This window comes from Epinephelus fuscoguttatus, linkage group LG14 (assembly GCF_011397635.1).
Source record: "Epinephelus fuscoguttatus linkage group LG14, E.fuscoguttatus.final_Chr_v1".
In the NCBI taxonomy this organism is placed as follows: domain Eukaryota; kingdom Metazoa; phylum Chordata; class Actinopteri; order Perciformes; family Serranidae; genus Epinephelus; species Epinephelus fuscoguttatus.
Window position 1 is genome coordinate 15,769,161 of NC_064765.1, and position 16,970 is coordinate 15,786,130.

Consider the following 16,970-nt stretch of genomic DNA (forward strand, 5'->3'; position numbering starts at 1 on the left):
AAACTTAATGCTGGGTGCTGGACCAAAAGGTAAGTATGGAATAAAAGATAAAGTCCGCACACCAGAAGCTGCTCCTTAAACAATTTATTCATGTGTTACGTTTCGGGCCCCTGCCCTTCATCAGACAAGGACTGGAGAAATTTACCTTTAATTGGCAACTGGGTGGCGCTATAACAACAGAAAAATGGCTAAAATGCGATAGATCGCTGTGGCTGCAATCGTACTATCAAATTAACAAAACTGTCTGAATACATTGCTCTTCTTAATGGGTTCAGTTGACTATTTAATCTGCAATTTCCTATGACCTGTATCCCAAACACACACCATGTCAAACTGTACGTGGGCAACTGTGCACTCAATGGGTATGGACTAGCTATTATTATTACTGATTTGGTGGCATGCTGTCCCTTTAAACTGTCACTGTTAATATAACCTGTTAGTTAGCAAACAGTAACCTTATTTAAAAGGTCATATCTTTATCTTTGTATGTGCCTATTGCCACTTACAGTTGCAGGCTAATGTAGCTTAGGGCTATGTGATGTTTGTATAGTGTCCTTGTTAATGGCCTCTGCTTTTTTCATGAAGAAAAAATCTTCTGGGAAGGACTGTCTTTGAGTTTTGAGACTAAAAACTTTAACCAGACTGGTTAGATGGAAAATGGTGCTAAAAATGTTTTAGGACTTAACTATAGCCCATAAACATCCACTCAAAGCCTCCATTTATAAGAATTAACCAGCTCGTGCATTGTATACACTTCAAAGAATCATGACATGCAGATGTGAACTGCCTGCTTACGTGATAGTGTGACACTGTACGTGATTGGCGGGGGAGTTTGTGTGTCTGGGAACCTGCTACTGGTTTCCCATCCAAACACACACACGCACCTACAGAGCCGCAGTCAGACAGACGGTCTCTGCGCAGCAAACGGCAGGCAGGGAAAACAAAACTCTCCTCCCGCCGCTTCCAAACCAGCAACTGTCGTAGAAGTGAAGTCGACGCGATGTTAAACACGAAATGCCACCGTTGAGTGTGAGGAGACAGCTAACAACGAGGAAGAGGCTGCTCAAAGTGGCTCAACTGTGACAGCAGCTGGAGACATTAACCCAAGGATTTGTGGACCGCACGTGGAAGGCACCGCTGAAACACATCGGTAAGTGACGTTAACTCCACACTGTACTTCTGTTGTAGGGAATTTAATTCACTTATGAATGGGTTTCAGTGTGGAAAAAGTTTAATTGATATGTTGTTTTCGTGTTATTAATTAGCAGTTAGCATTTATACTGCGTCAACCGCCGTTTAACTGCTCTACCGTTGGTATCAGAACAAGTGCGCGCGAGCGTGTAGCTCATTAACTGTTTGTGCACGCGCTGGTGTAGCTACTGTCAAACTTACCGCAGCGTAGTTTATTTTTAAAGATTTTATTAACTATTAAGCGCTGAAGACAAAATTAAAATAATTCAAGTTAATTTTCTGTAGAAGTGCCATTTTGGTGTTTTACAGTGTTGACGGAGGTGAGCCGCGCCTCCCTGTTAGGCAGCTGTCTCTATAAACTGAGGCTGTGGTGACGGTGTGTTGAGAGGAAAAGTAAAAAGCTCACATTCTTGTGTCAAGCCTTAAATAGTCCAATATTTGATCTGGGCAAGTTTGCCCCCTTTTTACATGTAACTTATTTGGAAGTGCAAATATTCCAGTGAAATTCCCTGTCAGCCCTGACAAGTGAATTTGGGTGTAGTCCACCTGGAACTGCTCAGTATTGTGATTGTAGGATGTGCTTCTGTGTCATGCGTCTGTTTGCTCATTCATGAGATCACGATAATCAAGGGATCACACAGTTCTCACTTGATGTCTCAAAACATTATGGTCACATTTTATTAAGGCTCTTAAAAACATGATGGTGGTGATGGTTTGTGCTGGTGCATATGGACTGAAGTGATAAAGGGGAACTATACATGTGGTCAAAAACAGTCAAAAAAATCGTAGTTAACATGAGCAATTTTCTGCAAAATCCAAACACCAGAGTGCAAAAACTCTAGTTTGAAGTCTGAAACTGCTTCATAGACAATGAACTGGCAAAGGTAGATGACACTTAGAGCACCCAGGAGAGTATTTTGAGTATAGGGTACATTTGCTGTGTCAGAGCTGAGATCACTACACTAGAATAAAGGACAGTTTTTATAGCTCATTCTGTGGGTTCACAAATTCCCATTCATTGTCTGCAGAGCAGCTCCAGACTGTATACTTGATGACATCATAAGTTTGAGACTTGCTTCTTTGGTTTCTGGCTTCCATTGTTTCTTCTTTAAAGACATGATCATCCCTGATGCTGTAGAAAACACCAGGTCAATCACATTTCATTAAATGCTATCAGTTGGATTATCATTGCCGGTTGCTTTTTTTCAGCAAAGCATCTCTGAAAATGTGTTTTGGTGCTGTGTTTTGAGATAAATGTTTGGTGTGCTTCTGTGTACTAAAGCAGAGCTGGCCCAAGGCTGCTTAGGGCCCCTAAGGGCCACCGAGGGGGGCTCAAAACTACTTAAGTACAAATTCATGTTCTCAGGTGAAACCCTTGCATTTCCAAAATGTCAAGTTTTTCATAAACATTCTTATTTTGGCTGCGTTTTTCGACACTATTATTCAAAGGCTCCTTTGAAAAATATTTGAATGTCACCCAAACTAGAAAAATAGGGCTCAACTCTTCACAACAACCAAACGTGCAAGCCTGTACTTTGTTTAAAACATGCTTTTCTTTTATTTTTTTGTTACATAAACAGACCGCGTTGCCATTTTTCACTCATTTTGTCAGGTTTATAGGCTCCGAAACTGCTTGGGGTTGCTCTTTGCTGAAACCAAAGATAGAAGAAAGAGTTTCATTTGAAAGCCTGTATTTCCGAACACAAGTAACCACACAGTCTTGCATAGCCAGACCTATCTCATGCTGTGCCAGTGCTGCAGAAAGGTCTGGCTAAACCCATCATAATTCCACACTAAGGGAAAAATGCTCTGGGTTATTTGTAGTTCTTTAAACACAAAGTCGTCTTGGGCGGCGCTAAGCCTAGGATGCAGTGGTGGTACTGTTGCAAAATGGTTTTGGGAGGAAATTGTTTTGGTGGAACACGTGAGGAGGAGATCCCTGGCATTACAATGGCTAAATCCAGGCAAAAGATAATACATTAAAGATGTTTAAGGATGTTGGTTGCTAGCTTTTTGGTTGTTGTTTCATGCACAGTGCTAGAACAAAGTCTGGAGATACGTCTGGCTAGTTTGACAAAGCAATGGGGACTTTGTAAATGGTAATGCAACGAGAATTCTCTCTGAAATAGGCGGCCACTGGCAGGCTTATACCCACAGTCTACATCCTGTTAGCCAGACTAATTACCACATGTCTCCACCTCTGTATCTCCGTGGCAGGTTGGGACCTAGAGGGACGTTTGGTTCAGATTAGTTGTAAGTCTCCTCATCCTCCCCTTGTGCCTCCCAGTGGCTTTAACCTCCCCACTTACATTAAAATATTGCTTCTTCCTATGCAGGAGTTCAGGGCTTAATTTGCTCTGGCACGCCATAAAGATAAGATTATACCTTTCCCCCGTACTTCAGTGTCCAGTTACAGTCAGCATAATGTAAACTGTGGAGCTGGCTCCCTCTCTGTGTGTCCACCACCACCTCAGCTGGTTCTGTTGCCAACGAGGACAGATATCCTCGATGGCAGACGTTAAAACACAAAGAGCCTTGTTGCCTTAGTGGGTCATATAATGAGAAGGGGAAGAAAAAAAAACATGCTTTCAGTATTTCTGACAAAATGACACAAAGATTTGGACTCCTTGAGGAATCTGAATCACTGAGACTGTGGTTTTCCTCCCTGCGTGCTCCCTTTGCTGTGATCATCAGCATCAGCTCAGTTTTGAAAAAAATGGAGAAGTCGTAAATCTAAACACAAAGCTGGTTCTTATGTGTTTAGTGTCTGTTTATGTCGGAAGTATATTATCCATATCTGTTACTCTGCCTGTGTACACTGACACAGTGCTGTTGCTTTCAGCTTATCCTTATGCAAACTAATTAATTCACTTGTGTAATGTGAATGCATCAAGCCATTGCCCAAGTATATACATGAGTCATTGTGGTTATGATCCCTGCAGTTGTGTTTGAGACATCTATTGGTAAGTACTCTATGTTTGCTTTTCCATTCACCTTCCACCGTTCAGTCCCTCCCAAATGTTTTATTGCCATAAGGTGCTGGGCTATAAAGAATGAGCTCATTTGGGGGCCTGGCATGTCATTCTTTGATTCATGGTTAGCCCATGCCTCCCTGGCACCGCATAACCTTCACTAGCAGCTGAGGAAAATGGATGGTCCTTCCATATCTTTTCTTTTTGAGGGGAAAAGAGCAAGGCCCTTTTCAACCTGCTGCTTTGATGGAGAGCTGTTCTTTTTTTTTTCTCTTGATCAATGGTTTCCATTATTGTGACAGGAAATAGACATCAGCAGGATGTGCATTATCTGTTCTTGTGTACATTTACTTTTTATCCCACACTGTGCACTGTTTTCCTCACATATCGTAAAAAGAGAAAAGATACGACCTACGTTAAAGACACAAATTACTACGGCAGGATGAAAAATACAGATATAGATAAGATCCTTCACATGATGAAATTATGAGAAGGATCCTAAGCCAGAAATGGTTTTGATCCTCTCCTCCCTCGTGCTTCGTGCTTCCCTCTCTGAGAGCATTTCAGACAAACTGCTGCAATGTTCCCTCAAGAATAAAGCGTGGACTCCAATTTAGAGATGTTCCAATTGAATTTTTTCCCTTCAGCTCCTGATTCCAATACCTGAACTTGCATATTGACCGAAATTTAGTACCAATCTGATACCATTGTGTTGGAGATAATCTTTAATACTTGTAAACTACCAATCCTGTATGGATGTGAAGTGATTGCTATCATTGTTGTATGGCATGGCAGAGGGCAAACCTTTGTAAAACATGATGGTGGTTAGGGCTGTGTTAAAATTGATTAAAACACATTCATCTGATTCAAATTGATGTCCATTTGACCTAATATCGCTTCATAAAATCTGAAATCGATCTTTGAATATTCGCTTTTGTGTGAAGCTTTAACCTTGTTAATCTTGCCAGTAGTAAACGGGCCACAGTGCTAAATTATTGACAACCGTTTTATCGGTAACTGTTAGCTTACGTGTATATGATTTGGTGTAATTTAGTATTATGCTGCAGCAGATGTGGTGATGGAGATCATAGAGTTAATGCTTGTTACTGTAAATGCAAAAAAACCTCCTGGAAAAAGTCCGGACTTTATCAATACACCTGTTGAGCAACATCTAAACATGTAGAAAAGTGATATTTCAATCTGTTCTGTCTGCAGTCTCTCATCCACTGCCACTAATATATGTTTTAAACAAGCACAGAGCGCTTTCCATCCAATAGCAAATTGTTAATAACAAGCTGAAACAACAACAACTGCTTATGTGGTTTGGCTTTGTTTGCCACGTATCTTAAAACTTACCAACAATAATGTTACCTGCAGACAGTGACTCTCCTCAGCAGCAGAGGGAGGAGCAGAGGTGGCAGCAGGACTGATACTGACTGATGTCTGTGTTCTTTATTCTGTCTAAACTTCACTCAGTACTGTGATGTCAGTAATATGATTTATATGCTGACATTTTAGAAATGTTTCTAGTGAGAGATTGAGTTTATATTGTGACTTTGCTCTTTCAGTATAACTGTTGCTGCTCTAGAAACATTTAGTTACAAAATACTCTGTTTTATTCCTGTTCTGAATTTATTATTTTTTAAAACAATTCTTTGTAAAATTCACATTATTAGCTCTCTCAGAATCTTTCACATACCAGCAAAAGTTGATGTTGTAACTGAAACATCCCCAGTAGAATCAATATAGAATCGATATCTAATTGAATCAGAAATCAAATCGATTCAAGAAACCAGTGGCGATACCCAGCCCTAGTGGCGGTGCTGAAATTGCCAACTCTAGTGCCACCCCTTGAAACTAAAGCTTTGCACACTGAACATGCTGCCTTTTACTGGTAGGACTCTCCAATGTAAATATTACCAAATTGCTAACATTTTGCTAACAGCTAACACCACACTATGTAATCGATTGTTCTTTGCCATTCTAAAACAGTAGTTGGTGTATGGATTTGCACTTGTATAACGCCTTTCTAGTCTTCCAGCCACTCAAAATGTTTTTACACTATGATTCACATTCATTCATTCACACACAATGGTGGCTGAGGCTATTGTACAAGGTGCCAACTGCTGCTCAGTTTTCAGACACTCACACACTGATTGCACAGCCACTGGGAGCACTTTGGGTTTCAGTATCTTAGTATCAAGTAGCCCAAGGATACTTCAACATGCTGACTGGAGGAGCTGGGGATCAAGCCACTGCTCTTCTTGTTCTCTTGTTCAACCTCCTGAGCCACAGTTTGCTAGTTGCTAGTGGCTGCACAGCGCAACCTGCTGTGTAACGTACTTCTTTAGAAGAAGCAAAGAAGAACTGATTTCTAAAAGAAGTGCCATTTTATCTGGATGTGAAACTGCTTGACAGTTTAGAGATAAATTGCGCGGTATTTGATCAGTGCATAGACTTGCATACTTGCAGATATCTGATCCTTCATTTTAGACACTATCTGGGGCATTTCTGATACTGATATCAGAAATGTTTTCAAGCATGGCTGTTTTCAGATGCGGTTGTTTTCAGACCCCGTCTTTACATACTAAAATCATAGCAGATTTGACTGAATTAGGCATATTTGAAGATTTCCGATGGCAGAGAAACTGTGTTAATGAGCTTTGCTGACTGGCATGCACACTGAGTTGGTTCTTATGGAGGGATTTGGTCTTAGATCTCAAAACTTGGACGGCTAATTCAGGCCTGAAGTGCTACACAGCTTGAATAAGCCTTCTTCCCTTTGTGCTTGTTTTCAAGTTAGTATTAGCAAAAAAAAAATTACAACTACTGAACTATTGTGCACTCTGTGCAAGGTTATTTCAGACAAAATAATAATTTGATGTAATGTTTCACAATCCAGCCTCAAAGTCGAGCTACCACAGAGAGAGGGTGCAGTTTAATTCCCAAAGTGCAGTTTTGGAGTAGTACATGGTAGAACTACTGCAAAAATTATGAGCTTTCTTTGACTGACTCATTCACTGACTTTCATGTCTTATGAAATACCAGTGAGAGTTTTTCCCTCAGCACGATCTGGAATGTGAGGTTGTACAACATAATAATTCTTGGTGTTATTGGCTCTTAAGATCCAGTATGATCCTTGTAAGTGACCTGACTGAAATGTTTTTACTGCGCATGTCAAGGCTTGAGTTTTGTCTGTTATTTGTAGCACTACGCTGCACTATAACGTACTGTAAGATTAGATTTCAATACATCACAGGCTGGCGTTGACACCAGGAAAACAGCAGGGTAGACAGTGTAATCTCTCAGTTATTTTACGAGAGGTAACATTCGCCATCTGTTCACGTGGCGACACTGGATACCGCTCATTCAAACTGACACCGTCATGTGACATCACTCCCTAAAGATGCAATCTATGAAGATGTGTGCACGATGGGAGGTTTTTCTGTAAAATCTAGGCCTTGCACAGAGAGCCATGCGTCAACATGAAAGACTTGCATGAGAAGCTGCAGATGAGGCGAAGTGTTTTATTTCTTTCAGACGTCTTTGAGAGCGCAGTGTGTGGAATGAAAGAAACTACTTTGTCTTTGAAAGTTGCCAAAGTCAGTCAAATGTGAGTGGGAGGAGTAGATACAGGGGATGAATTGCTTCTAGAGGAGGATTATATTATCTGTTTGAGTTGGTTATCTTTCCAGATATCATTATGTTCCAAAATCCTCCTTTTCACATCACATTCATTCAGCTGAGGTTCAGTGTACACTCCAACTGATTCTCTGCTAGGAATTGTAATTCCTCGTCTTGTTGCTGTCTTACTTGCAAGGGAAAATGCTTGTTGACACACCAGTGCAGTTCACCTGTGTGTGTTTGCTGAACGTGCAAATTTCAAGCATACCATTCCTGCTGTCTGCTCTGGAGTATACTCTGAATTACAAGAATGTTTTTTAGATATTGGTGATAGATTACTCTTAACGTTTGCTTAAATAGTTAGGCAAACAGTCAATTCCCAGAAGCAAAATAACCTCTGCTGTTTTAACTGACTGTTTTCTTAACATTAGTCAGACAGCTGTTCTTGTTTGAGCAGTGCTCTACAATGCAGGCTGTGCACAGAAAATAGATTTTGGAGCTTTTCTGTAGTCGAAGCTGTCGGAATCTAAAAGGAAAAATCTTATATACACAAAGTTAAGGAATGAGTTATCATTCCCATTCAGGGGTGGGTGTTCACTAAGACGTTAAGATAAGGCACAAATATGTGTTTTTTATGCTTATCACTCTTCCTGATGCTTGTGCACACATGCACGTCTATGTGCCTAACCCCTGCCCTTGCAATAACCTGAACCTAATTCTGCTCTCACTCGTGGTTTTTAAACGAATGAATCCTCTCAAAGCTAGTGAAAGCTCAATCACATACAAAACATTGTTGTCACAGTAGGTTTCAGTTGTTCATCAGTCTGCCTGGGCTCATGTAGGGCTGTTGCGATATTGACAAGCCAACCGCTGGGGATGGAAAGCAAATACCAAAGCAGTTATGTTCATGTTTTTATTTTTTCATGGGACCACGTATTTACTCTATGCTACAAATGCTAACAACATGACAAGGCACTGAGCATTTATTCTGAGCCAAGATCTGCTTGTTTGCCATTTTTTTCTGCTCTCCGCGATCAATCACGGTGGAGGAAGGGTGGGACTAATTGCCTACCATATAGACCAATCGTCTCATCGCTGAACAACAACAACAAAATGAAGGAGAAATGAATACTGAGCCCACATAGACAGACAGGTCCATCCCATAGATGGACCCAAGATGGCGCCTATTTAGTCCAATGCAATTCCTCGTCTAGTGCATACTCCGAAAAAAAAAAAGGAAAGGAAAAGTTTCTAGCTTCCAGGTTTCTTTCTGCAGTATGTGGCCCATTGAATATTCGCAGTACTGTTTCTCTAGCAGGCTCTGCCCTCGGGTTGCCACTGTGCTCGTAGACTTCATAATTTGATGATGTCACAAATTTTTAAATACATTTTCTTGTTTTAAAGGGCCACTGTGTAAAATGGGTTGAAAACCATTGAAAACAGTGACATCAGTGGTCAAATTCTAGATTGCAGGGCTCACTTGCTCACCCCTCCCATCGGGTCAATGACGGTGGCCTCGTAGGGACAAAAAGCCTTGCGCAGACAAGTGTTTTTCAGGAGTAGGGCTATCTAGCGACGAGGTGAATGTTTATTTAGTAATCTAAGCCATGTTACGATATTGTAATGAATCCCTCACGAGCAGGAGACCAGAGTAGCGTTCGGGAAAAAGGCCCGTTTATTTGAGCACTCCAAATACTCTGGTAACACTCCAGGGGGTAAAAGACTCCGTCCCAAACTCTGACTCTTCTAGCGTAACACACACACACTCCGTACACACATACTCGTTTACAATACCTAGCGGGGACACCCTCCCCTCTCTGCTCCACCAATCTCCAGCCCGCACACTGACTGACAGCGTAGCCTGTAAACAGAGCTCAGCTGTTTATTTAGCCTAGCAATATCTCTGGACTATAGTAGCTGCAATGGACAACTTTGAACGCGATTTTGAAGAGTTTCTTGTAGCGGATACAGACCCAGAGCCATACCTGTTTGAGCCGGAGCATACAGATGAGGAACTTGGATGCTGAGCGGGCGAGAAGAGAGGCTGAATCCTCCGCTCACATTTGGCTGCACAGAATGGGATTCGGTGCTACCATTGTTGGGGAGATATATCATCAGGAGGAAAGTGCTGCAGAGAGTGCATCACAAGGAGTGAAGTTGCGTTTTCTGTTCCTCGCAGATGACGGTTCGGGTTCATTCTCTCCTGTTGCGTGGTAAGTGTGGTCCATTCGCAAACTTTATAACTAAAAAACCTTTTCACTACTGTCTATCTACGGACTACTAACACTCTCTGCTGTTTCCTCCTCCTTCTTCCTTCCTTCCACTGTATTTGTTGGTTTATTTATACACGTGAAACGCATTCTCTGGCTGGCTGGATTGTCTGGATTGTCTATATATATATATATATATATATATATATATATATATATAGCAAGGCCCTTGCTATATATATATATATATATATATATATATATATATATATATATATATATATATATATATAATCTACAATGTAAATAGTCATGAAAATAAAGAAAACGCATTGAATGAGAAGGTGTGTCCAAACTTTTGGCCTGTACTGTGTATGTGTATATATATATATATATATATGTATAAAAGCATATTTATAAGGCTACGAAAACCAAACAAATTTTATTTTATAGCGATTGTACACTTATATAAACATATTAATGGGTAGAAGATTCAGATTTGATAATAAACTAGGCCAAATATTACACACTGGCCCTTTAAGGAAAATATAAAACCTCCATTCATCAGAGTCATAATTAACCTTGATTGCAGTTCAAGGTGTCCTGTCAACAATTTTACAGACCTCTCTTTTATAGTGATAGTCTATCGGGAAAATGCTGTTTGCTTCCCAGTGGATTTTTTTCACTGCAATATTGGAGTGGCTACTGGAAAATATTGGAAGCAAGGCTGAGCAGTGTTCCTGGGAGCCTGATTCTTCTCTCTCCCTATGTGCTTCAGCCCTACCTTAATCCAGAACAAGTACTCTACCTTGTGCCAACATTTTTGCTTCTGTGGATATGTTGTGTCAAAGCAACCAGCTGCACTAAAAACCTTTTTAATGCACCTCATTTCCCCTCTGTGTTCTGCATTTAACAATGAACAAGTGTCTCATTTGTTTTAAAACTGTCATCTTTGTCATTTAAAAGCAACAATACACCTAAGAATAGCCTAAAGCTCATTTATAAAGCACTAAAATCAGGATAAATTAAGTGATAGTTGTCAAAAACAACAAAAAATTGTGGTCATACTTCATATCCGGCTGTTGAGCCACCCTTAATCACTGCAAGGGAAATTCCTTCACTGCATCAGCCCTACTGACAAGTCCACATCCATACTGTAGCTCATTATTTCGTATCTCTGTGATCGATTTCTAAGGCCTCGCTATCTAAATAATTCTCACGCTAGCTGCCAGAATTTTAATTACACGAGCAAAAGAGTAAATATACTTGGTGATTCCTCCCTAGATGGATTTTTTTTAGCCTGTGACAACTGACGCAACTGAGTTTTTGTGTCTCCTCAAAGGAAATTAAAAACATGATAAGGCCTTGTCATCCACGTGTCTTTTGGGCCCCTCTCCTTCGCTCCTGCAGCTTCTGCATCAGTGGCAGGCTCCACTGGATCTGTAAGTGCAAGCTGGAGAGCAGGTCTGTGTCGATGCTTTAAGAATTGGCTGTGCAGCTAACTCAAAGACCCCACTCCAATGAGTTCCCAAGAGAGCCTGGAGCACTGACTGAACAGATTTTACATTAAGACGCTGGGCAAGAGGGGAGAAAGGGAACAGTGCTGCTCCCTTGACTGCGTGGCAATACACAGCCACAGCTAATGAAGTGTTTTTGCTTGAAAATGGGGTGATAAGCATTCGTAAAATATATGTACATCCTCATTGGCTGTCTCCAACATGTCTCCTCAGGCTTGCGTTGTGAGCATTGCATAAAAATGCTCAAAGTCAAACCATAAGCTATGTATTGTAGCTGGCTGCATTTCAGTGTCTTGAGGCTCCTGTCTGCCTCCTCCTCCTCTTTCTCCTTCTTGTTTTCTTCCTCGCATCCCCCATCCCTTTATCCCCTCCTTCTCGTCATGCTTCAGCGGGCCACCTGAGGGGGGATATACGCTCCCTCTTTGCCTGGTGACAGCTTGCAGGGAGATGTGGGCAGCCTTCCTTCTCTGCTGGAAGAGCTACGAGGAGAGGAGAGGAGAGGAGAGGAAATGTTACGGATTAGGGGTTCTACCGAGGAACACCGCTGGGCTGATTTGTTCTAGAGAGCAACAAGACGAGTGGCTTTTCAGCAATTAACCTTGGTTTTCTGGTTTTGTTTTCCTCTTTGTATCATTCCATAACTGAGAAGGGAAGGAGGTATTAAAGGATAGATACCAAGGGGAAGGGGTGAGCTCATTTAGGGCATTTACTGTTCATATGTAAATGAGTGTGAATACAGATGTGTACAGTATTATGCATATGTAGGTTGTTTCATGCATGATATAATGAGGAATCTCACAGCTGTGCAGCTGTTTTCCCTCTCAACAAGAATATAGAATCCTAATCAGAAAAACACAACCATCAGTCTGTTGACTTCAGATTGTGTAGACGTGTTGAAAGCTGTGAAACACACCAGAGTTTAAACCACCATCCTTGCCGGGTGCTGGAAACATTCAGAGCTGATCTCAGAATAAGTTTTTTCCAGAGGACATGATGTCCAAGTCTTGTGAAAGCTGTACTGTTTGTGGACTTTGAGGTTGGACTGACACAGCACAGGTCTCACCGTCTTTATCAGAGCTCAGTTTGACACAAACACACAGCTCAAAGCTCAGTTTTGCAGTGTTTACATGACGCCTGGTTCACTTCAAAGGCCCTCACTCAAACAGCTTTCCTGCTTTTGACAGAAGGTTGAGTCACAAAACAACTTTGTGCTTGTGATCAAGGGTGTTGAATTTTTTATAGGAGAGTTTAGATCTGTTTCCTAACCGAAACGTTGGGATGCTGGACATCCTTTAAATTCCCAAGGCTTATTTATTAACCTCTCTAATTACTTTCCACAAGATCTTGGCCCGCGTTTTTGTTTACTGTGAAGTCTCGCACTGCTGAAAGAGCAGAGAGGAAGAGAGATGGATAGGAAGAGGGGATATTCAATCGGATCGTAAAGTGCTTAAAACAAACAAGTATGCAAAACAAAATTTGTAAATGTAGAAGTAATGCACTGAGCCCTTTATATGTTTATCTGGGCCTTTCATAGGAGATGTTACTTTAACATTCTGTACAACATAATGCAGTATTAATACAGTGACCTTGCAATACCTTTTACCCTTTTTAAACTCATACTGTAAAATTTGAAGTGATGATTTAACTTCTTTTTTTAACACGTTATCTTTGCCTACACTGCAGTTTAGTAGATTTGCACAGTGGTGGTTTCACCTGCTGTGAAGCACTTCATCTACTAGAGATATAACAGGAGATGTTTTTCCCAACTTTATTGAGAAAATTCAAATAATTTAAAACATGAAGTACAGCAGAAGAACTAGCACTAGCCAAGCGCTAAATATTTTTTGAATTAAAGAGCAATTTTCTGACAAAATCAGAGGAAGTAGGCATGTAGAAACAGTTGTGGCAGCATCACCAAATTTTATCCCCACATTGGGCAAACATGCTCAGAGAGAATTGAGCATAGTGTTAGTTCAGGCAGGACATGATGTCAAGCTCAGTTCACATCCCAGCTACATCAGCTGATTTAAAACAGCCCAATCAACTGATGGAGCAGCTGATTGATGGAAGGGAGTCAGCTGATAGATCACATGATTCCTTTCTATGCAGCCATTTGGCAAATCTCATTCAGGCCGCCCTATTTAGTCTGCTCCGGCCTTCCTACTGTTGCTGCCTCCTCTGCAAGCCAGCTTGCAACCCGCCTCCACCCCAGCTCCTCCTTTTCATGTTGTGTCTGACCTATCAGTGCTTTGTCATTGATGCTCTGTTCTGTTCCCTTGGGTCTTTTCTGCTGCTCTCCCTGGCTTAGGCCTTCCATGTAGGCGCATGGAAGGGCAGGGAGGTTGGTTTTCTCTGCCTCAGGCTTCCTCATTTGTGCATGGAAGGGCAGAGAGGTGTGCTCTCTCTGCCTTATGACTTTCCACGTAGACGTGTGAAAGGGCGGAGAGGTGTGCTCTCCCTACAATAGGTGTTCCACATAGGCACGCAGAAGGGCAGAGAAGTGTGCTCTCTCCACCTTAGGCTTTCTACGTAGGTGCGTGGAAGGGCAGAGAGGTGTGCTCTTGCCACCTTAGGCTTTCTGTGTAGGCGCGAGAAAAGGGAGAGAGGCTCCAGAACAGAGCCATACTGCCAAATATAATACTGCTAATGGAAATAAGGTTTTCTTTGACTAAAGTGGTCCTGACTGAAATAAATTTATTCCAACCAGAGAGAAACTAACAATCTCTTCTAGTCAAGGTAGTATGAGGCATTTTGATTCTGATTCAGCTACTATTGTGATTATTAGTGGAACATAAGGGTCCATGTAAATGCACCTAACACTCAACAAAAATAAGCAATAATAGCTTCATGAAAGTACTACTTATTGCAAGGGCTAGATTGCATTGTACTCTAGCCTTTGTAGTATGTCCCAAGCTATTATGTTCCACTGCTGATGAAGTGTTCCGTCTAGCCTGACGTAATCCTACTTTCACAATGACCACCAGTCAACAATGGCAGCCTTTCAGTTACTTAGTTTGGGGGTGGAGAAGTTGGCTTGTTCACTTTCCAACTGTTCATGTAAATCTTGTACCCCTGCAGGTTTCGCTTTTATGAAAATCAGTGAATGAAACTCTGACTCCGCTTGCTTCTCCCCAGCTGCTGAGCACTCATTTTAAAGCTTGCTGCTCTGTTAAACAAAGTAGTGTTTGTGGTCTGTTATTTATTAGCAAGTGAGTGTGATGAAGGCATTTTTTTTTTTTTTTTTTGCAGTCTGGCTTGCTTTGCCTCGCAGTAAAGTAATTCATCGACTGGTTGAGACTGACAGATAGATGGGTTCCTCCGGGTGGCCTGTGTGGAACGTGGCTCTGAGTGCTTGTGTGTCTCGAGTGAATATGTGTGGCTGAGAAAATGATTAAGCTCTATCGTCCTCAAGAGAGCTTTTGGACCTAATTAACCCAGTTCTTTATGACTGTATCCAGCATTTAAACACAGTTAGGTCAACTAAGCACAGTTTTCCCTGACACCATCAGACACACTGTGTGCTGTGTCTCTTGTGGTATATTCCCAGTCACTAAAAAATGCATTCCCTGGTAGACATTGGCTCGTAATAATAGAAACATGATTGCTGCTCTGTATCAGTGAGACTTACCAGCACTCTTAACAGCTTCAGCTGAAGCCATTTCATTTCTACGAATGGCGGTGCTTCCAAGAAGAACATTGGCAAAGCATTTAAAGAGATGGAGCGTGGAGACTGGCTGCAGCACAGAGAGACGCAACCATTCTCCATTTTGGAACCCTTTAACTCCCTATGTCATTACTTTAACGTGCTATACACTGTGAGCAGTAGAGAGTGTATAAATTTAGATTGGTTGTGTGTACTTTTGTAGACCGAGGGGAGTGATTGGCCTGAGGCTGAGGATGTGACATGAGCTTTAAAAGTTCTAACTGTTCTTTAACAGAATGACTTCTGTTCACTTCATGTCAGTGCAGTCTCTCTGTGGTTGTCTTTATAGTAGGGTTGATAAAGAAACGGAAAAAAAAATCACATTGTGCTACTGAAGGTTTTATTTTGTTAAACTTTTGTCCAATTTCTCTTTGCTTTTTGCTTTCCCTGTAAAATACTGTATAGTTTCATCATCAGGCCTTAAACTACTCACTACTGACGACGAGTTGCAAGTACACATGGCACTGAGCTTTATTGTAACTATGCAAGAGCAAAGCGACAGGCCTTGGCCGCAGGGACTGTGTGTGAATGTCTCAAAGCGCCCCGGCTATTTAGCCTCATGTTTGTACAGCAGCGCAAAGTACAAAAGGGCTCACTGAATTGGAGTACAGATCAGAGAGTGTGGTGATCAATAGATGTCCTCTCTGCCAGTCACATCACTGGTCTCACTGCTTCAGGACAGCTGTGCCTATCACAGTGATGATGATAGAGACAAATGATTAAAAAAAAAAAAGCTCGGTGAAGCAGCTTATATGATGATCACATCAATCAATGCCACATCTTTGATATCATTACATTAGTGGCTCTTATAATGTGGGGCAGGCCTTCATGGGAGGGCATAGAGCCACGGCAGGTGAGGTGTGGATAACCAGGGGGAAAGTATGGAGTGAAACAACATTGATTGAATATGATTTATGTTGGGAAAATAAGCAAACAAGTTTTTCGGTGCTATCATGCTCACCTTTATTTCACTAAAATGAAACATGGATCATTTTTTTATTAGATGTTCCCCCATTTATTATCAATGATTGATAAAAAATTGTGTGGTGGGAGTGCATAAACGTTTTGTCCAGCTTGTGAAGGAAACAGTTTAAGAACCACTGCCTTAAAATGCGACAGTGCATTCACAACGTTTGCACTGTAATGCATAGATTAAATTGTTTTGCTTTAACATGGGATAGAAGGCTGTGACACGCACGCTCCAGTAATCTGAGTCTCCTGCATAAACAGGCAGAACACCGAGCTATAACTGTCCAGTCTGGTGTGTGTGAAGTGTGTGTTATTGTATAGCAGCCTGGGGTCGTTTGGATGTATTTTAGTTAAGGTAAACAGTGGATGGCCGGGTGTAATGGCACTGCGTTCTGGTGTGCCTCCTTTCAAACTGGAGGCTGCAGATTTCTCAACATAACTGTTGGGCTGCCTTCAGGTTGGGAACCAGTGCTCAAGTGCTCTTTGTCCATGCGGGTAGTTTTGTTTTATTTGCTTAGGTTTTGAGTTATCCATCTTTGAGACTTCTGTCTTCACTCCAACGCAGTGTAGATACTATGCTCAAAAACTGATGTTACATCTCATTGTGAATTGGTGTCCTTGCTATTGTAGATAATCCACAGAACACACTGTCAACAGTTTTCATAGGGACTTTTTCATTGGATTAAAAAGTTGTATATCTCAAAACCTGACAAATAAAACCCAAACTATCCTGATAGCAAGATACCAGTAGAGGCGAATGAATAAGTAAATGTTTCTTTGTAAG

General features: G+C 41.4%; 1 protein-coding gene across 1 annotated transcript in view; it reads left to right on the forward strand.

Annotated features, from left to right (window-relative positions):
- Positions 1-858: 858 nt before the first annotated feature.
- Positions 859-16,970, forward strand: part of stxbp6 (syntaxin binding protein 6 (amisyn)) — a 94,460-nt gene continuing 78,348 nt past the window's right edge. Inside the window, exon 1 of the mRNA XM_049595804.1 lies at positions 859-1,150. The gene's annotated coding sequence lies outside the window, so the exon portion shown is untranslated. The remainder of the gene's footprint in view (positions 1,151-16,970) is intronic.